Source organism: Miniopterus natalensis, chromosome 20, assembly GCF_054644295.1.
Source record: "Miniopterus natalensis isolate mMinNat1 chromosome 20, mMinNat1.hap1, whole genome shotgun sequence".
Classification (NCBI taxonomy): Eukaryota; Metazoa; Chordata; class Mammalia; order Chiroptera; family Miniopteridae; genus Miniopterus; species Miniopterus natalensis.
The window spans coordinates 25950676-25974694 of NC_142100.1; the positions used below are offsets into that span (position 1 = coordinate 25950676).

The window sequence follows — 24019 nt, forward strand, 5'->3', positions numbered from 1 at the left end:
CTTCGGATTCTGCCCCCTCCGGTGTCCGATGAGATCTCGAGAGTGGGACCCAGGTGCGATTCATCTCTGCAGCCCTCCGCTTGAAGCCACACTGGGCGCTGAGCGCCGGATCCCCACATGTGCCACCCGCTCAGGAAGCCAAAGCAGCTCTTTGTCCTTGTGGCCCGACGGCCTGCGGGGCAGGGCGCGGACCCCTCCTCCACAGGGCTGGCCGCTCCCGCCCGTGGACAGCGGGCACTCCCGGGGCACTGCCTGCGCATGAGCGGTGAACGGACATCTCTCCCTGCCCGGCCCGCGTGCACACGCCAGCCTCTGGCCTTTGTTCCATGGGGCCACCGCAGGGGACGCTAGGAAGACAATTCCTGTGACGCGAGGGTGACATCACCGCAACACTACCTGGTCCACAGGGAGATTCCTATCCGCTAACCCACTTCCACCCTTTTCCTTGCAATGGGCCTTTGGTAGGTGCCAGCCCCAGGCGTCTGCTCCTGCCTGGAGGAGGCATCAGGAGTGGGAGGGGAGAGAGGAGCAAAGGCAGGCGGGCGGGAAGGGCCCCCTCCCTGAGCCTAAGCCAGGGTCACTCCGCAGCCGCCCTGCTGGGTGGTGAGGACCCGGAACCAGCAGAGAGGCAAAGCTGTGCTCTCGCCAGGAGGCAGGATCCCGGCAGCGCAGGAGCAGGAAAGGAGCCGGGCGTGGGCCTCGAGAGGGACAGAGCTGCCTGCAGGCCTCGCCGGCCCAGGATCACCGGGCCCAGCCCTTGCCCGAGGCCCCTGCTGCAGCAGACGCCCAGCCTGGGGCCATCGGTCTCGGCACAGCACACTGTCCCTCCAGGTAGCTGTCCCCGTGACTCCTGCTGGGGCCACTCGCCAGTGTCCTTCATGAGCTGCTAACAGGGCGAAGGGGGAGTCGCTGCCGGCAGCCTGCCTTCCTGTGCGAGGTCCCGATAGACCCGCATCCTCTGTCCCTCTCCCTCCGCGGACCCTCCCTCCCTGCTCACCCAGCAGCCCCCAGGCAGAGTGCGTGGCAGGGAAACCTGTCTTCCCGCCAGCGGTATGGCTGGGGAGGTGTTTGGCGGACTTATTTATAGCTGTGTGCCCGTCCGCAAGCTCTCCTCTCCCCGCTGCCTGCCTGCCTGCTGCCGCTGGGGCTCTTCAGTCCACGTCTATATTTATCACCAAAGCCTCTGGGATAATGGTGAGGCCAGAAATAGCCTTGAAGACGTGCACGTGGAGAAGACGGACAGGTCCCCAGCGCCTGGCTGACCTCGCCCCCGGCACCTGCCGCCGGGCACTGGGTACCAGGGAACAGCTGGATGGGGCTGAAAGGCGGCCGAAGCCAGATGGAAACAATATAATCCCTCTTCCCCTACCGGCCGCCGGCCTCTGTCGTGACGCAGCGGACAAGTCTGAGACATACATGCCAGCCCCCCGGGCTGCGGGGACACCGGAGGTGGCATGGCCTCCTGACGGGCATCGGCTTGCTAATCAGCTCAGAGCCAGAGCAGATACTCAGAGGGAGCGCGCCCAAGGGCCTCGCCGATTCCCAGGCACTCGCTCACCAAATGCAGGTCACCGGGGCCAAAGCTGCGGCCCCTGGAGGCAGGTGCAGGGCTCGCAGTGGGAGGGAGGCCCGCCCTCTACCCTGAGTCATTCATTCCTCATCAGGAAAAGAACTGGGGCCCGGCCGGCGTGGCTCAGCGGTTGAGCATTGACCTATGGTCCAGGAGACAGATTCGATTCCCGGTCGGGGCACAGGCCCCGGTTGTGGGCTCGATCCCCAGCGGGGGGCGTGCAGGAGGCAGCCGATCAATGACTCTCATCACTGATGTTTCTCTCTCTCTCCCTCTCCCTTCCTCTCTCTGAAATGATAATAATAAAAAAAGCCAACTTAAAAAAAAGAAAAGAAACATTTAAAAAAACACACAAGAAAAAGACCTGTGGACAGGAGAGGTCAGAAGGGGTGAGAGTGGGGCGTCAGATCCGCCCGCTGTCTCCTGAGTGCCGTGGGGGGACCGCAGAGGAACTGAGGATGAGCCCCACGCAGGACGCCCCCTCCGCACCTGGGGCCTCCCCTGCTGGCTGCAGGACCCAACCTGCCCTTCATCACAGGACCAAACCCGGAGGCAACAGCGGCCAACTCTGTGGTCCCAGCCCCACCCCACCCCCTGCCAGGACCCCGGAGGAGGGGACGCAGCTTCCGCGGGGAAAGGAGGGGATGCAGGGGCGCTGGGGACGGGGGAGGTGGGTGTGGAAAGTGCCAGCGGGCGGCCGTGGTCAGAGGTCCTGCCTGAGTCTTCAGCTCTCTTCCTCCCTGGGAGACAGTGACCTTGGGGAGGCCTTGGAGGAGACAATGGCAGGAAGCGCCCCTCCCTGCGAGAGCCCAGCCCGGGGAGTCAGGAAGGAAGTGACCGCCGCTGAGCGCGGCCGGCTGGGCAGGGACCCTCCCCACTGTGGACGCAGAAGCTCCGCTCAGCAGCTCAGAGCCGCAAACAGCTTCACGCCCGGAAGGGGGCTGAGGGCAGAGGCTCACCCCACGGGGACTCCTCTTTGGGGGAGACCCTCTCGGCGGCGAGGGCCATTGCCTGGAGGTCAAGCTACGGCAGAGACAGCCGGGCAGAGCTGAGGAAAGGACCCCGGCTATTCTGGCCCGGCCCCCACCCACCCCACCTCTGGAAGGAAGGGCTCAGAGTTCCGCTGGAGCAAGAAACTCCTCTAAAAATAAACCCTGCTCCTGAAGCCCTTTCCTCCCTCAGCGCCCTGCAGAGGAGATGGGGAGACGCCACTTTCTCAGCAGCCAGGGGAAGGAAGGGCCGAGTCCCCCACCATGCGATTCGCCATCCAGGGCCCTTCAAGGCCACCAACTCCCAGCAGGGGCTCAGAGGCCTATGGGAGTGACCCTGACCTTCCTGTTCCAGGTCTGGGTGGAGGTGAGGAGAGGGAACCCCGGCCTTTGGAACAGCGGAAATGAAATGAGAGTGTGGAGAGAGCGCTGGGCCCACAACCGGGTGTCGGCTCCACGCGGGGAGGGCGGCGCTTTTGTCTCGTGTCCGTAGCTGCGTCCCCAGCACCTGGAGCCCCACCTGGTGGGTACTGAGCAGTCAATAGTATTGGCTGGACCAACGAGTGAAGCTGAGGAGCGCTAAGTGGGGCCCCCTGGATAAGATGGGCAGCGAGGCTGCCGTCAGTGGCCCGGGAACCGGGGGTGCAGCTGTGAGGAGGGGCAGAGCCCCCCCTGCGGAAAGGAAACAGGAAGCAAGGGCTCTGCTGGAGGAGGGCCCTCGGAGCCACGCGGGGGCGGCCGGGCTCAGGCCGCGGCAGGCAAGTGCTCACAGGTGACCTCCACAGTGGCCTCCCGGAGGCTGAGGGTCTATGCCCAGCTCCCCTGCCCGCCCCCCCCTCCCGTATCACCCTGGCAGCTGAGACACCACCTTGCAAAGTAAATTAAAACAAAACAAAACAAAACACAACCCAGCACCCTTCCTCTTTAGCACTTGGAGGCCTTTTCGCAGCAACTGAGAACGAGCAATTAGACAGAAACAGCCTCCGGTGCCAACTCGGCAGTGAGAGGGGCACTCGAGGAGGCCTGTGCTCCCTGCCGACACCCCAGGGAGGGAGGGGAGGCCCGAGCAGGGAAGGGGCCCACCTGGAGCAGGACTGCAAGGAAGGCTGGGCCTGGCCCCATCCCGCGGGGAATTCTCGCCTGTGTTTAGAAAACCGTCCATGCGCTTCTGGGTCTAGATCTGGGGTCCAGTCCCAAGCCCAGCACTGACCAGTTGTGTGACCTCGAGCCAGGTACTTGGTGTCTCTGGGCCCTGGCCTCCTCAGGGACTGTCCTGGCTCCTGCACAGGTTACTGGGTGTCCACAGCCCACAGCCAGACGGACAGAACAGAAACGGGACGGACACCTGAGATCCCCATTCCCGGCCTCGTCGCCCTGTTGGGTCAGCTTCCCAGGACAGACCCGACCTCTGTACCCCCAAAGCTCAATCCAGCCGGTCAGCGCACAGGGAGGAGGTTTTGTCGGAGTTTAGGAAGGAAAAGGGCAACATCACTCCCTGTTCTACCCTCCAGAGGCCCTGGCATCACAACAGAGGACAGGGCGAGGCCTGTGCCTGAGACTCGGGGCGTGAAAGGCAACAGGATGGACAAGGGGCCTCAGGAGGGCCCAGGGCTTCCACTCAAGTCAGGGCAGAAGGAGAGAAAGCAAACAAGCGCCCCGAGATTCGACCTCCAGTCCTGAGGCCGCCCATGACCCCGCAGAGGACCTGGGCCATGTCCTCCTCGGTTTCTCGTCTAGAGAGACGTTGACGTGAAAAATACATTTTCGTTTTAGTGTCACCGACCACAGCTTGTCACACCAAGTCACAGCGAGCCCCTACCCACTGTGGAGTTCGGGGAGCCCCACACTCTTGTCCTGTCCTGTTGGCTGGGGGGAGCCCAGAGAAGGGAGGCCCCAGGCGCCCTAGACTGAGCACAGTGACCAGCTTGGTCGAATCTGGAATCTACAGCCCCCAAGACGAGTACCAGTCCTTGGGACTCAGCGAAGAGCAGCCAATATTTGCAAGAAGGAGAATCGATTAATACGCCCCACCCTGTGTTAATTAGATAAAGTCCGATGTTTAGGAAGGAAACAAACAGCAACAGAGCCCTTGCACCCCCAAACTTTGAAGCCGGGGGGCGGGCCTTACCTGTAGGTCTGCGTGAGAAGGCTCCCTCGATGTCCCACGGTGGCGGCGGGACGGCTCGGCTGACTAGGCCCACGGAAGGGTGTCGGGGACCAGGACCCACATGCCAGCATCCTGCAGGGAGAAGCCCAGCGGGGGAGGAGGTGAGACGCTTGGTCGCTCTGATCACCCAGCACCAACCCCACTGGGAAATGGATGAATCCAGGCCTCATCCTGAGCCACGAAGGCCGGAGACTGGAAATTCAGATGCACCCAGAGGACAGGACGGGGGACGCCCGGCTAGAGGAGTATCCATCTGACAAAGGATGTGTTCGTGGAGACTGAGGCTCTGCACATGTCCTCGGGCGCCCGTGCTGGGGACCCTGAACCCACACCTCAGACACACACGGGAGCTGTCTGAGCTCACAAGCCCGGCTCGGAGCCCTCGGCCTCAGACCTGAGGTTTTCTCCCATCAAACCCCGAGGACCTCAGGCTGCATCGGGAGGCAGGTGGAAGGGGGAGGGAGGGAAGCAGCCCAGAGCTGGCGGTCAGCTGGGAGCACCCTGAAGCCAAGGGCAGGGTCACGGTCGGCATCGTGGGGCGATGCAACTGACTGACTCTGGCCTTCCCTCTGATCCCCTGCAGCCGGGCAGCGTGTGACCGGAGACCCAGGGAGTCCCGGGCACGACCAGCCTACAAGACGTCAGAAAAGTCACAGGCACCGCTGATGCCGCCACCGACCCAGGGCTCCCGTGGGGACGCCCAGGCCCACATCTGCAGCTTGACATACGTCCCTGCTTGTCTGACCACGTGCGAAGCGAGCCCCTGTACCTGTCCCCAAGCCCAGGAGGCTTTCCAGGGACCAGCAGCAGAAGGCAGCCCCCTGCAGGCCGAAGGAGGAGGGATTGTTCTAGAAACCAACTCCCAACTCCGGGGCGACCCTCCTCCGGGGCCTGAGGCCAGGTACGGGGGCTCCGGGGACACCGGCCTGTAACCGCCAGGGACCAGCAGTCTTGACAGAGGCTAAGAGAAGAGGAACGTCCTCGTGGCCGCGGACAACAAAAGTGCAAAACTGCCCGGTGAGGACAGACAGTGAGAGTGCAGAGGAGGGAGATCTAATTGGGGAGGTGAAGAGAACTGGGGGGGCACAGCAGTGGGAGGTGTGGCTGCCAGCCCCGCAGAGCAGAGCGCCCAGACCGGCTTTCACACGCCCACCACCCAGCGAGTCCCACACTCCCTCCCGAGTCCCGAGTCCCGGCCAAGTCTGCAAACTCCTCCCTGGGACGGGCCTGCAGGGCCCAGCCTCCATCCCGGCCCTGAGCCTGCCCCACACACGCTGGGCCCCGAAGGAACAAAACGTCCTGCTATCCCAGGTGCCAGTGCCCACTGGGCACGCCGAGCCCTCCTGCTGCTCTTGGTCGGAGCCACCAAATCCACAGCTCCCACGTGGGCCCTGCCCTGCCCTGCCCTGCCCTGCAAGGCTTCCCCACGGGAGGCCCCGCGCGTCTCCCCGTGTTGGAGTCACGGGCTCCCCGGGGTAACACACCCGTCCCCGCAGCAGGGTTCTGCAGGCCCGCCGGGCGCCGATCCCCGGGTGAGAAGGTCACCGGTGACTCACAGCCGCCGGCAGGAGACCCACAGGGGCCCAGAGACAAAGGCGCATGCGGGAGGTGACTGTTTTGACAAAAGAGCGTTTAGAGTACAAAAAACGAACATGGAGTCAGCTTCGGGGCGGAGGCTACACACGGCTGGGAGAACATAGGAAGGTGCTGCCAGGTGATGCAGGTTCCCCGGGTGACACCCCCATCCCCACCCCCAACCCGCACACAACAGGCAGAAAGCAAGTCAGCCCCCCCCCCAGGGGAAGCGAGGAGCCAGCACCCCACGCGCTCTGCGCTGAGGTTCGCCGCGCGCAGGTCCCACGCACACCCCCAGTTGCGGCATTGTGGGGTGGGGGGGCCCTGAAACGAAATAACACACGTTCTTCTGTTTACTGGGAACAAAAGGAAACGTTTTACTCCCCTATGCGCCCCCCTCCCCAGTTTTACTGAGGTACAGTGGTAACATTGTGATACATTGTGACGAAGGTGTAACAGCGTCTAGGTGATAATTTGATGTGTGCATGCACCGTGAAAGGAGTCCTCCCATCTCTTTTTTTTTTTTTAATGTTTTTATTGACTTGAGAGAGACATCGATGTGAGCGCGCAACGCTGACCGGTTGTCCCCGCACTGCATGCGCCCCAACTGGGGACTGAACCCACGGCCCGGGCATGCGCCCCAACTGGGGACTGAACCCACGGCCCGGGCATGCGCCCTGACCGGGAATCGAACCGGCGACCTCTGGGTGGGATGACTCTCCAACCGAGCCACACGGGCCAGGGCAAGGGTTCCTGAAATCTTTAATTAACACAGCCATCACCCCCATACTCACTTTTTTTGCCGGGGGAGGGGGGAGTGAGACAAGTTCAACTATGAGCAAATTTCACTCACATGGCACAGTATCACCCGCTCGAGGATCGTGACATACACTAGGCCCTCTCCTTTAAATGTTAAACTTAAGTCTTCCAGTGCCGCTCGCGGGGTTTGGGGAACAAACCAACCAACCAACCAACCAACCAACCAACCAAGAAACCAAACCCCCCTCTGGAGACAGGAAGTCCAAACTTCTGTCCTGAAAATTTTCCGGATCCCTGACTTTGTTTCAGTCGTCGGATGTGAACCACGCGGTTTCTATTAACAGGTTATTGGTCTGCCCCCGTCCCCACTAAATAAATGTCAAACACTTAACGAATGCCCTCTGGACCAGGCGCCAGTTCACCGGCGTGCCCTGGCCGAATGCCTGAGTTCCAAACAAGTGGGTGGTGTGACCGAAGTTAAACACTCGTTTCTGTTCGCTTCGGGCAGGGAGCCAGCGCTCCCTTCCTTTTCATGGCTGCGTAATATTCCACCGTGCGGCTTGATCACGTTTGCTTCTCTCGTCCTCCGTTGACAGAGATGGGGGCGGTTCCCATTTTTCGGCTGCTGTGGATCATGGTGCTGTAAACACTTACGTACAAGTCTGTGTGGACGTATGTTTTCAATTCTGTTGGGTTTATACCTAGGGGTTCCTAATTTTTTTAAAATAAAATTACTTAAAATGGCGCATCTGTATTTTTTAAAAAGCTACAAAGGGTGCAGGGTGAGAGTGAGTCTCTCTTGTCCCTTCCCCAGCACCCAGCTCCTCTCCCCAGACACAGTCTATACACATCTGCACCGTTTTATTCTAAAGACGGCCTGCGGAGAGGCCACGGGGCAACCATATGAGGACATCATGAGACCAGCGATGCTCTGGAAAGTGCCCGGGGCCTGGCCCGAGTCCCTTCTCTGCCGTCTGCTCCCCTGGGAGTCCCTGTAGCAGGGAAGAGGTGACAGGCCCAGTGGCTGAGATCAGAGGGCCTGGAGGTGGACGGGTTTTGACACCTGGCCTCCAGCAACTTACCCTGTGTGCTGGACACCTCTGGGACTCGGTTTCCTGTTCTGTAACACGCCCCGACACGCATACCCATTTCACAGAAGGGCCACAAAGAGCCCACGAGCCAGCCAGAGCGAGCGCCCAGCACCAGGCCTGGCACATGGCGAGCGCCCAATGTTGGCTGCTGCGTCGGCCCTCGGACGTGGTCCTCAGTTTCCCCGTCTGGAAAACGGAGGTGGGCACCCCCACGCACAGTTACCGTGGAGAGCAGGAGGCCCCCCGGGGACGCCCACGAGCCACCATTTCTGAGCAGCTGGGAGGAAGGGGGAATGGCGGAGCTGCGTCCCCGGGTCCCCCTGGGCTGCCCCCGGGCCCTCCCCGGGGAGAGGCCGGGTCTCCCCACTCAGCCGCCCGCAGCCCAGCGTTCCCCGCACCTGCCCCTGTGAGCACCCCGGACCCCGCACTGTGGGCTGGGCTTCTTATCTCGTTCCTTTCCCCACCCCCACCCTTCAGGATCATTCTCTCTGCTTTCTCCAGGGACACCCTACTCCGGAGCTCACTCCTCCCTCGGAGGCCTGCTGGAGGCGGCAGGAAACCCTGGGGGACCCCCCGCCCCGAGCGGAGAGGCCTGAGTGAGGAAGGGGGCCCGAGGGAGGCCATCAGAGAGCCCTTAGGAGTGATTGCTCCCCAGCAGAGCGGAGCCCGAAAGGGCAAACCCAGGCCTCCGAGGGCAGGGAAACGGCAACGCTTCCCCGGGCGGCAGAAGTTCACGGGGGAAGACGCCCCCCCCCCGGGCACACACACACGCAACACATGCACGCACGGACACGCCTAACAAATCAGAGAAATCCTCGGCCTGCAGCAGTTGGTGGAATTATGTAAAACCCTAAGCCCACAAAAATATCATTTGGACGATAAAAGTTAAATTTAGCCAAGTACAGAGTGACTAATACTATGAGGGAGAGCCCCCCCAGTTGCCTGGAGCTCATACAGCTGGCTTCCAGAAACTTCTGACAAGTCCCCGGGGCCTGGTGCGGCACAGAACAACAGGTTATGTAATCGCAGCCGCAGCCGCGAGCGACGCGGAGCAGGCGGCCCTCGCCACAGCCTCCTCGAGGGAAGGCCGCCGGTCCGGCCGGAGCTTGCCCAAGGGAACCTGGCCTCTGGGCGCCTGGGTCAGGGGAACCTGGGCACGTCAGGGGCCTCGGGTGGCTTTGTGTGAGGGGTCCACCCGGCCGCTTCTGCAAAAGATCTTCCCCCAGAGTGGTTGTGATGGACGGTTACTTTGGGGACCACCAAGGAGCCACGGCCTCGTGGAACCCCCTCCCGCTGAACACCGTCTGGCCCTGTGGGACCAGTCGTCTGTGTAGAGGGACGAACACTCCTTCCAGGCCTGGCCCCTAAAAGCCCCATGTGAGCCTCCCAGTGGAGGGCCCCGAGGGAGCCCCACAACAGGAAAGGACCCGGATCCCTGAGTCCCTGCGTGGAGGCCGCCCCAGAGCATCCGACTCAGTTGCAACAAGAGTGACAAGTCTTTACCGCCGTAAGCCGCCGAGAAGGGGGCTGCTTGTTGCAGCAGCTGGCAGTGCCTATCCTGACGCGTTCACCAGGCTGTTACTACGTGTCCAGTGTGTGACGGGTACACAGGAGAATTAGGCCCGCGCCCAGTCTTGCCCCTCTTGGCACCACTATCCAGCTGACCATTTAAGGAGATGGGCTAGAGACCAGGTTTAGGGCCCGCAATCACACACTAAGCTCACGACAAGAGCTTCTTCGTGTTAGTCACACTACCTGCTTCCAGGAAAACCTTACAACACAGCTTCGCCTCCCAAAAAACTAGGGGAGTAAAGAAAGAAAGAAACCACGAAGGAAGAAAATCTATACTGATGCTCCTGACAGGGGAAAATCTACAAGCAAATGAGTAAAAACAAAACAAAACAAAACTTAGCCGTGTGCTTCCTAGTAGGCACAGCAAAAAGGGAAATAAGCTGGGCCGTGGAGCTCGCCCCAGCAGTGGAGACGTCACGTCGGCTCATGATGAGAAGCACACTTCGTCCTCGCTAAGAGCTCCGAGGGAACACGCCCCGGGGTCACTGCGCCAGGGAGGGGGTGCCCGGGCAGGAGGCCGCGGGGCGGGGGCGGCCTCGCCCCGAAAGCTGTTCCCTCCACGGTGCAGGGCCAGTTCTGCAGCCCTGACGGGCTCCTGGTGGCAAGATCCTCAGAGTCATTCTTCATCCTTGTTAATGTCAACACGGCAGACCGCGATAATGACGGGAAATATTTACATACCGAACCACGGATGGGTTGTTTAGACCATCTGGCCGCTAGATGCGGGGCGGGCTGTCAAACACATGGCCGTCCGCAGACACGGCGCTGACACCTCGGCGCTGACAGGCGGGCCTCAGGGACTCCGGCGGCTGCCCCGGGCCCGTTCCTGCCACACGCCCGCCCGTGGGGCACCCGAGGGGCCACGTCGGCTGCCCGGGGCTCAGCCGGCCCGGGCGCACCATCGGCCTTGGGCACCCGAAGCCCGGGAACAGAGCTTTCAAACTCCGGGCCGAGCATCAGTAACGGCAGCCCGGCCTGCCTTGGTCAGGGACCCCTCAGGACTCCCGTGTCCCGAGAGAGCGAGACAGTCCCGGCCCTGCAGCCTCCTGGGGGGGTCTCGGGGGAGCAGCGGCCCCGCTGGGAGTTCTCAGAGGCAACGTGGCCCAGTTCCCGCGCGTCTGAGCTGCTTGTGCCCAGGCTCCGCCCGCTCGGGGGGCGGCAGGGGCAAGGACCGGGTGCCACCGCCCCTGAAAGATGGACGGCCTGACCTTGCTAAGGGACGGTGTCCCCTTCCTCCTGTCCGGGCGGCTCGGCTGTGTTCTGATACCAGGCTGGATACAGAGAGATTTTTCCTGGGTTGACGTTAGATTTTTTTTTTAAAGGGTGTGTTTGGGTGAGCTGCTTTATTATTATTTTCTTTAGTGAAAGCAAAAAAGTTCCATCCGGAGCCTGTTCAAAGCGGCGGTTTTCTCAGTGGGAAGCCCACGCCTGCCGCCCACGCGGGGAGCCGCGGCGGCTCGGGGGCCGTGGCGCCCTGAAAATATGGTAAGTCCTGTCACCTTCTCGACAACGGTGAGTCAAATGGAAACTCGTCGCAGGCGTCTGCGGGGCCTGGCGCTGTGACGGGGCCTGCAGGGGGCACACCGGGCGCAGGTGGGCTGTTCCCGCCAACGTGAACCACGGCTCTACTGTCTCCTTGCCACCGACACCCTTGGCGACTGAAAACGCCCTGGACGGTGACTCTTTAAAAATAATGTCTTTGTCTGGCCTGTGGGGCTCAGCGGCTGAGCGTCGACCTAGGACCCAGGAGATGGCAGTTCGATGCCCGGTCGGGGCACAGGCCCGGGGTGCGGGCTCGATCCCCAGCCTGGGGCCTGCAGGAGGCGGCCGATCGATGATTCTCATCACTGATGTTTCTCTCTCTCCCCCGTCCCTTCCTCTCTCTGAAATCTATAAAGACGTATATTTTTAAGATAATAATAATGTCCTTCCTTGGCAAAACTATGTTGCAGTTTTACAAAGTCCTGGGGTAATTTTAAAGCTCCCAGAGCTTCTCAGCCACTTGGTGATGGATGGGCTGGTGGCGGGCAAGGCGGCTGCCCCCCCGCAGGCGCCCAGGACCCCCTCTGGTGCCCTCGCCCGGCTGTGCCAGGGACCCGCTCGGCCGCCCTTTGCGGTAGACAAGGCTCTCTCACGGCTTTCTCCCGATTTTCATTTTGCTTAAGAGCTCTTCCCTGCCTGGGGTTTTGAGGTTGAAAACCACGGCCTGGCACTCGCGGCGTAAGCGGGGGTGTAAAGCGGCCCCAGGTCTGTGCAGAGCGATTTGGCAGCAGCTGCTGGGGACGGAGGGAGGCCGCCCCTGACGGCCGACCTGCTCCTGAACCTCTCCCCCGGGTGCGTGGAAACCGGCCCCCGGTGCCCTCGGGCTCCCAATTTTCCGCTGCTAAAATCCCAAACGCCCTGCGAGGGAGCTGGCGGAATAAGCGGCGGGGCTTCTGGCAGCCGGACGCCGAGCCAGTCGTCAAAGAGGCCCGGCGAGCGACAGGGACGGCCGGGGGACCCCCTCCGGGCTCCTGAATTGCTAAATCGAAACAGCAGGTGCACAAGGTTAGGCAGCTATTAGCAGGGTTTTTACAAATAATACAGGTTCACACAGGCAGAGAATCTCGGGCAGCAGAGACGGGCGCCCGCGGCCGGCGGCAGGGGGAGAGGGCAGAGGAGGGTGCGCCGAAGCCTCCGCCCGCCGTCGGCCGGCCCCTTGCCGCGGGGCCACGTGCGATCTCGCGAAGCCCGCCCGGTGCCACTCTGCACGTGGCCCGGTCCCTTCCCGTCCACGGCTCACTCTGCACCTACAGGATCTTCCTGGTTCACGCAAGCGCGTCTGTCGGCGGCGGGTTAACGCTGAGGCGCGATCCAGCCCACGTCTCTGACGCTTTGCAGGTGGCAACGTAAAGAGATGTCTGTCTGTCTGTCTGTCTGTTTGTTAAACTCGCCTGAGGATATTTTTTCCACAGGTTTTTTCGAGGGGAGAGAAACATCGACGTGACGGAGAAGCGCTGGCCGGCTGCCCCCCCGCACGTGCCCCACTGGGGCTGGAACCTGGGCGACCGAGGTCCGTGCCCGTGGCTGGAACGGAGCCCGGGACCCTTCGGTCCGTGGGCGGAACCACGCTAACCCTGAGCACCCGGCCGGGGGCACCTGGATCACGGGACCCGGGCACCCCGCCACCCTCACGGACCGACGTCGCGGCGCGGCCGGGTTCACGGCCCGGGACAGGAAAAGCGCTTTCCGTCCGCCCGGGAGCGTGCGTGGGAACCCCACCCGTCCTGCTCCTGACTCCTGATGGCTTATCGGGGCGTCTGCTTTGAAAACCCACGACGAACGCTGACTCCGCTTAAAAGCCTTTCCAAGGGCTGTGCCCAGTCCCGCTGGCCGGCAGGGAGGGGTGATTCGGGCGACGGGAGGGCAGCTGGCCCGCAGCCCGGCCCCGCCCGGGTGCCTCGCCCGCCGGCCGGCGCAGGGGAGAAAGGGAGCGCCCGGCCCAGCCGCCCGGACGCTGCCCGCGGTCCCGCCACCCCCCAGGGCCGGAGCCCCCGGCTGGGGGACTCGCTCAGGGAGAGGCTGTGGGCGGGCGTCTCCCCCTCGGAGCGGGACCAGGTCCCTGCTGACGGGCGACGCTCCCCATGGGCCGAAACCCGAGCCGGGCCCTCCACCTCCGCGTGCTCAGGAGTAATGGATGTCGGATGCACTTTATCAAATGCGTTTCCCGGCATCTGTTGAAAGGCTCTAAGCTCTTTCGCTCCGAGCCTTTAACCCTCTGCTTATGTGTTTCCGAGGCTGGTCCTGAGCCCGGGGCCGGGAGCCGCGCTGGGGGAGGCGCAGAGACGCCCCAACCACAAGCAAACGGCCCCTGCCTGCCGGGAAGGGAGAGGGAGGGACGCGGAGGAGACCACGCGGCGGACACACAGACGCCCACCCGCGAAGGCGAGGCAGAGCCGGGGCGGGGGGGTGGCCCATCTACACGTCCACGCAGCACAGGGACAGCCGGCCACCCCCGGACGCTGGGAGAGGACAGGTTCTCCCTCAGAGCCTCCCGGGAGCCAACCTGCCCCCACCCGGATTCCGACGTCGGGCCTCCTGATCCGTGAGAAAATCACACGCCCCCCGGGAACCAGTCCAAGCACGGGGAGCCCCCTGCGGGCTGGCTCCGCTGGAGCCCCTCCGGTCACCACCCCCGGCCCGGCCGCCTTACCGTCTACCACTCTGCCGCCAGGACACGGGGGAGCCTGGGGCCTCTCCACCTCCCGAGGGCCAGGGACAGGACGAGCCCGGGAGCCTCATGAGCCCCTTGAGGCGGCGGGCGCCGTGCGGGACACCTTCCCACACGCCCCCGTGAAACCTCGGGAGCTGCGCGAGGGCGCGTGGCCCCCTAGTTCCCGCCACAGGCCCGTGCTGCCTGCGTGGGCCTCGCCCGCCGTGGGGCCCGTCCTCTCGCCAACCCGGGCGCAGCACCTGCCTGGGGCAGGGCCGTCTCCCACGCGCCTCGCAGCTGCGAACGCCGGGACCGGGGCAGTTGGCATCTGCTCTTTGAAAAGGTATTTATCTTTCCGCTCGCTGACGGCCAGAGCGCGCCATAAAAGGACAAGCCCCACGTCAGGTGCACTGCGCTGCTGAGACAGATGTCACTCACACAGCCCGGCCGTCGTCAACCCAGCCACGGGAACGCCCTCCCTGAACAGGCCGGTGCAGCTGGGGCCCTCGGCGGGGGCCTGCAGGCAAGGGGGCCTCCCCCAAGCCTGGGGCAGCTACAGGCTCTAAATGCAGAGGCAATGGGTCCTCGCCCGAGACCCACTTGAGGTTCCAAGGGGAGCCTGAGTTTTTTGTGTTTTTTTTTACCATTTTAATCTTTTTTTTTTTTTTTAAAAACCCTCACCCAAGGATATTTTTTCCATTGATTTTCAGAGAGAATGGAAGAGGGGGGAGATGGGGGAGGAAAGAGAGAGAGAGACATCGACTGGTTGCCTCCCACAGGCACCCTGACTCGGGCGCAGGGATCGAACCTGCAACCAAGGTACGTGCCGGTGACCGGGAACCGAACCCGCGACCCCTCTGCAAGCCGACGCTCTGACCACTGAGCCACGCCGGCCAAGGCACCGTTATAATCATTTTTAAGTGTACAATTCAGGAGCACTAAGGATATTCTCAGTTCCCAGAACATTTTCATGACCCCAGACAGAAGCTCTGTACCCCACCCCCAGACCCCAGTAACCACCCTTCTGCTTCTGTCTCCATGGCTCTGCCTGTGTGAGGATCCCCTTCCTTTTCAGGGCCGAGTAATATTCCACCACACGGATAGGCCACGTGTCCGTCCGTCCATCGGCCGGTCTTTAACCAACTACGTTCCCACCAACAATGCACAACAGCTGCCGTCTCGCCACATCCTGGCCAACACGTGTCATTTCCCATTTGCAGGGTAAGAGCCAAGACTGAGATGCGAGAGGGAGGGAGGGAGGAGACAAGTGCCACGGGCGATGGCCCATCCCTGGCCGTCCCTTTGTGCCCCCAGCCCGCACAGAGCCACAGAAAGAGCGCCGGCTGCAGCGTCCAGACACTTCTGTTCAGTCCAGGCTCCGGGGCCTAGGGCTGTGCCGCTCTGGACAGACACCTGAACCGCTCCGAGCCTCAGTTACGCCCATGGTAGGAAGGGAGCTCGGTGCCCAGTGTCCCCTCCTGCTGGAGGCGGGGCAGTGAGTCCACGGCAGGAACAGAAGAGAGAGTTTTCATCGGCTCCCCAGGACAGCACACGGGTCTGGGAGCGGAGGGCCTTTCCCCCGCCTTAGATACATCTGGGGGGCCCACTTTCCTCACCGGCAGGAAAAGCTTGGAGCCTGGTGGCCCCCAGCCTGGACTCTCCATAGTGACGGAACCACAGAGGCTGTGTGGCTAAAAACAAAACCTCCACCTCCCGAAACCTCGACACCTGGAGGGCTCAGCTCCGGCTGTGAGGGCCTCAGCGAGGCTCGGTGGCCCAAACAGAAAGCCCACCTGCCCGCCCGGAGAAAGGACACTGGTAAACCATCTGTGCCCCCTGGAGAGCTTGCGAAGATGGTCGCCAAGGGGCCTGGACAGCGGGGCCGAGCCAGCGAGCTGCGGGCACCGCGGCCTCCGGGCGGGAACTGCTCGGCCCGGGAAGGAGGCTTTGTACCTTCTCCAGCCTCGCCTGGGGACAAGTTTCCATGCAGACAAAACTTTTACATAATGGGCTCTCGAAAGCCTGGTTCATTCCCAGACCAGCCCAGCGTGGGGTGAACTGTCTAAAACAGCCATGTAGCCTCGAGCTCCAGAGCCAGGCGGCCTGTGCTTGAAGCCACTGCCCCGTGACCTTGGGACAGCCACGTTTCCCCTCTGGGCCTCAGTTTCCTCATCTGTCAAATGGGGTTGCTGCAGAGGGCCGGTGAGGACCTGGCACAGAGTAAGGGCCCCAAGAGCCAGTCATTCAGCCACCTGGTGGGTCGAGTTGTGGTCGCTGGGCAGCCTGAGGACCCGCCCGTGACGGGCGTGCACACAGAAAGCTGCCTTCCACGGGCGGGGCCAGCCACGGGGAGCGGGAAAGACCTGTCAGCCAGCGCTTTACACAAGCGAACCCCCCCAGTCTCCATGGCCTTCCACGGACCCGCCCTCCGCTCGGCTCCTCTCCCGGGGTGCCCACGACCGGCCTGCGTTACAGCTCGCTTTCAACGGCCTGAAAATTCGCAAGTCAGGCATGAAGCGGACGACTGGACGCCTGTCACCGGCCGGAAGTTAGTAACTCAGCCCCTTCACTGGTGGAGAGAAAGTGGCCCCGACGGTCCCCGAGGCACCCCGGGAGGAGCTGGCCCAGCCCAGAGAACCTGCTTCCTAAGGCAGCTCCTGGAGCCACTTCACAGCGGCGGGTAATTAGCCTAATGGAAGCAAGTGTGACTCTGCGCTCGCCCAGCCCTCCCAGGAAGCTGCCCCGTCCCTCGCCCTCGGGAGCAGCGAGGGCCGACCCAGAGCCTGCGCTGCAGGAGGCCCTGCGTCCCCGCTGCCCCCGTGGCTCCGGGGCTGAGGGCTGGGGTCAGCGAGGGCTCATAAGGCTCCTGGGAGGCGGGACACCCGCCTGCCGCCTTCTGCTGGAGCTGGAACCTCTTGGAGGGAGGGGACCTTCTGGCTGGTGGAAGTCACAGGGGAGCCCCGGTGGGTGGGAGGCCAGCTACCACCAATGCTCACACCTGTGAGCCATGAAGACCCAGGCCGTCCCTCGCCCCGTGTGCAAGGTCACTGACAGTTGCCACAGGCCCCCTCCCATCCGCACAGCATCCCTGGGCGGGAGCGTCACTACCCCCACGGATGGGCACAGAAACCAAGAGCCTCTCACCTTGGATGAGACAACTCGCGCCTCGGGACCCCCAGGCCCTCTCGGCCCAGCTGTCTTTCACTGTCTCCGGCCAAGAGGCGAGCGAGAGCAAGAGGAAGCATTGTGTGCACGGAGCATGTTATACAAAAGCTGGGCGCACAAAGCCCCTCCACCTCGGGACCTGCACCAGTGCCTGCCCCAGTCACCAGGCCACTGTGCTGGGCACCAGTGACTCAAACACCAATAGGCCAGGGTCCCTGGGCTTCTGGAGCAGCTGGGCCACACCGGGGACCCCTGTGGCCTGACGCGGGGAGAGCTGCCTCCTTCTCCGGCGGGAACCTCAGCAGCCGGAAAATCCCAGGATCAAGGTCACCTGGTCGGGTGACATTATTGGACTAAACTCTGCAAACACCAGTCCTGCAGCTCCCGGGCCACCAGGACACCCAGATTTATTTATTTTTTTCAATCCTCAATGAAGGATAGTTTTCCGTTGCTTTTTAGAGAGAACAGAAGAGACAGAGGCAGGGGGTGGGGGGAGAGACACATCGATTGGCTGCCTCCTACATGAGCCCAGACTGGGGTCAAAGATCGAACCTGCAACCCAGGTACGTGCCCTTGACTGGAAATCGAACCCACGACCCTTCGGTGCACAGGCCGACGCTCTACCCAACAAGCCACACCGGCCAGGGTGGGGACACCCAGGTTTTATGAGCCGGCCTCCGGTTCCCTACCCGGTCGCTGAGGCCTCACGTCTCAGTCCCCTCTAGGCCCAGCCCTGGGATCCGAAGCTTTCAGGGAAACGGAAAGTCATTTCTCTGGGTGGAGAGAAAGGTCACACCCTTGGGCCTGGTTTTTTCCAGTGCTCCTTCCGACTGGCCTGTCCCTAAGATTCTGAATTCCTTTCTCTCCCCGCGGCTGGAAAATCAGCCAGAACATTCCTCAGGACCATGGGCTTTCAGGGACGGCGGTGGGGAGGGGGTTGGTTAATAACAGGTGAAAAGAAAAATAGGTGTCATCAGGACTGTCCACCTCGGTCCCCGGGAGCGCAAGACAGACTGTGCTGGTGCTGAGCAGTCATTCGAGTGAACTCACGACTCTTGGTGACTCACCCAAGGCCGGGAACCAAAATAAAAGCGGCGCCATCCATCCATCCATCCATCCCTCCACCCCTCGGCCAGGCCAGCGCTCCGCCGCGGGCTAATGCCGGCATCTGGTGACCGCGCCCTGGCGACTCCCCGAGTATAAGCTAATGAGCCCCTCCTCGAGCCCGGCTGGCGCAAACTGTCCCCGGGCGCACTGTGGCTCGCAGGCCTGAGAACTGTCACCTGCATGCGCATGGGGGGGTGGGGAGTGAGGCCTCGGGTGCTGCCGTCCAAACAAGTGAGCCGCTTGGGGGCTCCCGGGCCCGAGTTATCAAGGTGCCTCAGCGCCGGGCTCTTAAATTCCCCGTAAGCCCGGAGCTACCGACTGGCTGCCATGGGGAAGGCGGCGGCCTCCCACCCCCCGCGGCTCGGCCACAGTAAACGTGCGGCCTGCGGGCTGCAAGCCCGGCCGGCTCCCCGAAACACGCTTCAAGGGGCAAACCCAAAACAGACGTGAATCGCCGTCTCCATACACCGAGGCCCCGACTGCCAGCCTGCTGAGGGAATGCCCGCCACTCGGGAGCCTCACGCGTGTGTGGTTGGTTTTTTTTACCCGAGGATGTTTTTTCCATTTATTTTTATTTTATTATTTTCTTCAACCCTTACCCGAAGACATTTTTTCCGACTGCTTTTCTGAGAGCGCGGAAGTGGGGAAGGGAGAGAAACATCGGCGTGAGAGAGACACGTCGATTGGTTGCCTCCCGCACGTGCCCCGACCGGGGCTGGGGCTCGAACCCGCAGCCCTTCGGCGCTTGGGCCGACGCTCTAACCACCGGGCCGCACCGGCCAGGGCACCTGTGTGGTTTTCGAAGGCGTTTGACACTTTCCGCAGCGTGATTGCCCAAGGGGGGAAAATTCTAATTGCGCAAAATGTTCGGTTTTTCTCCCTCGTATGGGGGGGAAAAAACAAACCAGCACAAGTGAAAAGTCAACTCTTACAAAGTGCCGAGAAAAGCCATTAACGGGCCCTTCAGGAGGACGGAGGGGAGGGGAGGGGAGGGGACGCTCTGTGGCTGAACCGGCCTCGACCCGTCCAGCCCTGCAGGGAAACCCTGCCCCCCCCAGCCCGGGGCTGACGGAGGCTCTCCCGGGAGAAATGGGAAGGGGGGTGTTTCCACCCTGACACCCCCCCACGAGCCTAACCCCCCACCGCCCTTTCAGGTGGCTTTTCAAGGGGCTGTAGGGACAGCAGGGGACAGCTGGCAGCACCCGCTGAGCTGGCCTGTCCTGCACTCGCCTCGCCCAGGACACCGGGGCCTGGTGGGCCCTCCCCGGGCAGGGTTCCTGGGTGGCCCGCGGCCAGGTGAGGCCAGGTGAGGCCAGCAGGCTGCAGGCCCCGGCTCAGGCCCCACAGGGAGTGACGGCTCCGCAGCAGAGCCCGCGTGTCAGCCAGACCCTCAGGACGCCCGGGGCAGGGGCGGGGGGGGGCCTGAGAAGCCCCCCAGCGGCCTTAAGAGAAAATCCCACCCTTGGCCGAGGGAAGGGGAGCCTTGGAGAGAAGGAGGGGCAGTGATGTGCGTTATCACCGCAGCGACTCTACAGGGCACCTGGGGCGGAACGGTTTTGGAAATGTTCCCAGGAGCAAGGAGGCTGGGACTGGAGGCCCCAGAAGGCCCAGGCTGGCCTGAAACACCTCCTCCCGGGGCCGTCCTGGGAGAAGGACCCGCTCTGTGAGAGGCGCCAACGTGGGGCGGCCGGCCCCCTGCCCGGGGAGACAGAGGAGGGAAGAATCTGCCCACAGGCGCCGCGAGGCCCAGAGTCAGGGCCACAGCTGGAACCCGCGGGCGGTGGGCGCGCGTCCTGGCGGGCCGGGCTTCCTGTGCAGGCTCGAGCACGCTGCTCAACCTCTCAGAGCCCGCTTCCTCTTCCGTGACCAGCGGGCAGCAGTCCCTCCTGCGACTCGGGAACGCCGCTCCGGGAGTCACCCCGCACAGGGTCAATCCCCCTCACTCGGACTCCATAGTCACGAACTTGCAGCGTCGCTAAAATTATCCGTGACCCCCAAGTCGATGCTCCTGGCGCCTTTGAGGTCACCCGTGAGCACGTGCAGACGGCAGAAATGCTGAGTCACCTGAGGTGCGAGCCCCGGGGGGGGCAGAACTAGGAGCCGCCCCGCCTCCCCCCAGCTCAAGCTGTCAGCAGGGCCCTTAGCGTGGGCTGTTTAGTCCTACGATTGTCACACTTTTGTGCTTTTTTGTTGGTGGTGATTCCACTGTTTAAAACGGCCCCAAGCGCTGTCCAGTGTCCCCAAGCGCAGGACGGCGGTGACGGGTCTCACGGGGGAAACACGTGAACGAGCTTCGTGCGGGCGAGGGACGGTGCTGCTGGCCAAGTTCAGCGTTAATGAATCAACAATATCTAGTCAGTGAGGCGTCTTTAGCCCCGACCGGGGTTGCTCGGTGGTTAGAGCATCGGCCTGCACGCCGAAGGGTTTGCAAGTTCGGTTCCCGGCCAAGGGCAGGTACCTGGGCTGCAGGTTCGATCCCGGGCCCCAGCTGGGCGTGTGCGGGAGGCAACCGATCAGTGTGTGTCTATCACATCGATGTTTCTCTCTCTCCCCCCCCTTTCCTCCTTCCACTCTCTCTAAAAATCAATGGAAAATTTTTAAAAAATAAAAATAAGGGGTCTTTAAACAGAAACGCATGAGCGACTGGTTGACAAACGTGCAGAGGCTCGTGGGAACCGCACCCCGAGTTCCCCCTCCCTAGGAGCCCTGGCTCAGGATTCGCTGATTGGGGCTCATAGCGCGTTACGGCGCAGAGCTGCCGGGAGCAGCGAGGCTGGGCCGTGCGCAGGGGGTGCGTTATACCTGGAAGCCTCCCGCCCTGCGGGGGCCACACGCCCCTAGGCTGCGGGCTGTGGCGCCCACGACCGCCTGTCAGCGTCGCTCTGAGACGGGAATCAGCCTCAGGGGCCCCCGAGACCCACTCGGTTAAGTCTCTGCCTTTCCCCTGCCCCCTGACTCCTGACCCCTTCCCACAGTGAGGAAACTGCAGGGTGGGGTCCCCAGGAACAGTTTAGTGAGGGGTGCAGGACTCCGGCAAGCAGAGGGAGAGAAGCCGCCTGCTGAATGCTTGTCCCCGAGGCTGCTGCTCTGATTTGTCTGTTACCGGAACCCTGCCTGTTGGTTCATTTTCCTTCCGTCTCTGGCAAGGCCAGTTGTCAACATCAGTAATTTCAGCAAAAGCCAGCTCCCCTTGCTGACACTCGCGGTGTCTCCGGCCCTAAAGGTTCTGCAGGGGTTTGTCACGGTGTTTGCAGTGCTGGGCGTGGGGAAGTCAGGACCCCAGACCCATTTCACAGGGGGAAAAAGAGAGCCGATGGACAGGGCTACTGCCCATCAGCCGGAGCTGGTAATTAGGGGCCTGGGTTCCAGGCCGAAGGGCGGGTCACTTCTCTTCTGCTGGTCTCATTTTTTCACCCCTCATTCTTAACGGGGCGCAGCCCTCCCAGTTCCCGTGTCTCCAGGCCCACCGCTGAGACTGCAGAGGACTTGAAAAGGCGTCGCCAGGCCTCCCGCTCTATCCCCCCGAACCAGTTCTCTCCTTTCAGGTCCAAAGACCTGTTCTGATGGGGCCTTGGCCATAAACACATTTCAGACTCTAACTCGCACACCCTTTACGGGAGCTGTGGCTGTGAAAACTCCACCCATTCTTCAAGGCCTCTTCAAAAATCCCACCTCTTCCAGGAAGTCCACCCTGACTGCCTTTCCCAGAAAGGGTGTCTCCTCTTTTGAACTCTACCTGCTGCTGGAGCAACACTCCCTCAGCACACACCCTGCGTTTGTCACGGGGGGGGGGGCATCTCCCCGACACGGGGAGCTGGCCCAACTTTTAGGTGCAACGTTACTTATTGCATTCAACTCTCGTAGGCTGTCCAGTTTTCCAGAACCCTTTAGGTATGACTTATAGAGACAGGCGGATTTACACGTAAACATACACACCGACGCGGCTGGGCAGTAAAGTAGAAACGGGCAGGCTGACCGTGGGGGTAAGGCTCTAACCACCAAACCGGAGGTCCGGGTCTTGATAATGAAGAGCTGATAAGGGAGAGGAGGTGGGCCCCAGGTCCTGACCCAGAGAAAGCCAGGGACTTCGTGAAGCTTGTACCGACCTTATGGGACGGCCAGGCCTGGAACCCTGACTCCCGCAGTCCGGGCCTCTACCCTCCCGCCTCCCGCGCAGCCCAAAGAGAAGGCCCGCCCCACGCTCACCCCCCAGGGAACCAGGCCTCCCGGTGCAGGCTCACCCCCGGGGGGACCCAGGCCTCCCCGTGCAGGCTCACCCCCCGGGGGACCCAGGGTCTGCGCCTGCCGTCAGAGCAGAGCATGCACTGTCCCTGTCACGTGGCAAGTCACTGCCTACAAGGATAACAGCCCTGCCTAACTCGCCGTGTTCCCCTCAGTGAAGGGAGAGGGCGGGAACCTTCCAGGCCGGGCAGTGTCCTGACAGAGGGATAATTTCACAGCCAGGGCCCTAGGAGTCAGGCCAGCCGGGTCCCGGGGCGGGGGGAACCGGGGAGGGCCTCCGACTCCATCCAGGGTGCAGGCCCAGGGCGGGGGACCGGGGACGAATGAAGCACTGTCCTGCGGGAGCTCCCAGTCCGGCGGGGAGATAAGCCAGGCACCCAAGTCTCTAAAAACAAGGAGCTCGGGTGCTGGTAAGAGGAACACCGCACTGGGACTTGCGGGAGTCCCCGCGGAGGCCAGCCTCCTGGGGGGCTGGGGCTGTGGGGGACGTTCAGAGAAGGGGAGCGGTGCCCATCTTCCCCCGGAAATGGGGTGTCTGTCTTCTCAGCCGCAGCGACACTTGGTGGGGGTGGGGAGCGAGCTGGGAGCGGACCAGGAAAGATGCTGGACGAGGTCTTGAGGGATCCCGGGTGGGCAGAGGCCGCCGGCCTGAGACGGGACCGCCCAGCGCGCGCTTCAGAGGGTCGGCAAACGGGGTGCAGGACCAGGGGCCCAGGACTTCTCTGCAGGGACAGCGAGTCCTTACGAGGGGACAGAGCTGGAGAACTTGCCTCCAAATGACGTTCCTGTGGCTCGAGCACTGTGCTTACTCAGAATGTCCCTGGGGGGCTTCCTGGGGGGCATGAGGGCACCCATGGGAGGGGGCACCCAAGTTTCCCTCTCCCCGGTCACCCCTGAGCCCTGCCCCTGATGGAAAAAAGCCGGGGGGGGGGCAGGGCGAGGAAGCCCCGGTGACAACGGGATGGAGATGGGCCGGGCTCCCCTCCAGCCGCGGGCGCGGGGGGTGGGGGTGGGGGTGGGGGTGGGGTGGGGTGGCGGCTCCTCGGCGGGTCCAGGCCCCGGACGCCCACCCCGGGCCCCGCCAGGCCGGAGGGGGTCGGGCAGCGCGCAGCGGGCGGCGGGCCCAGGGTCCGCCCTCACCCCCCCCCCCCCCCCCGCGCAGGCCCCGCGCACACCCGCCCGCCCGAGGCGCCGCCTGCCGGGGGGTCCCCACCCCCACCGCGCCCCGCGGGAGCCCGCACATCAGCCTTGGGGCCGGGGCGACGCGCTGCGCCGGTCCCGGGGTCCCCGCCGCCCCTCCCGCGCCCGGCGCTCCCCGCGGACACTCACCCGCCTGCTCCGGCCGCGCTGGACGCTCACGCCGCCGGCCAGGCGCGGGCGCCGCGGCCCCGGCCCCGCCAGCTGCCCCGCGCGAGCGGCCGGGCCGCGGGCATCGCCGGGCGGGGGCGCGGCGGGTCTGGGCGGCGCCGGGCGCATCCCCCGCTCGCGGCCGCTGCGCCGCCGTCAGGCCGCGGGGCGCGCGGGGCCACCGGCGCCTCCCCGGAAGGACCGCCGCGCCCCGCGCCGCCGCCCGCCCCAGGCGCGGGGTTT

General features: G+C 63.3%; 1 protein-coding gene across 1 annotated transcript in view; it reads right to left on the bottom strand.

Moving 5' to 3' along the window:
• Positions 1 to 23806, bottom strand: part of PITPNM2 (phosphatidylinositol transfer protein membrane associated 2) — a 76007-nt gene extending 52201 nt beyond the window's left edge. The window contains exons 1-2 of the mRNA XM_087828455.1: positions 23759 to 23806; positions 4688 to 4798 (exon numbers count right to left, since the gene is read on the bottom strand). The gene's annotated coding sequence lies outside the window, so the exon portion shown is untranslated. The remainder of the gene's footprint in view (positions 1 to 4687; positions 4799 to 23758) is intronic.
• Positions 23807 to 24019: the final 213 nt, after the last annotated feature.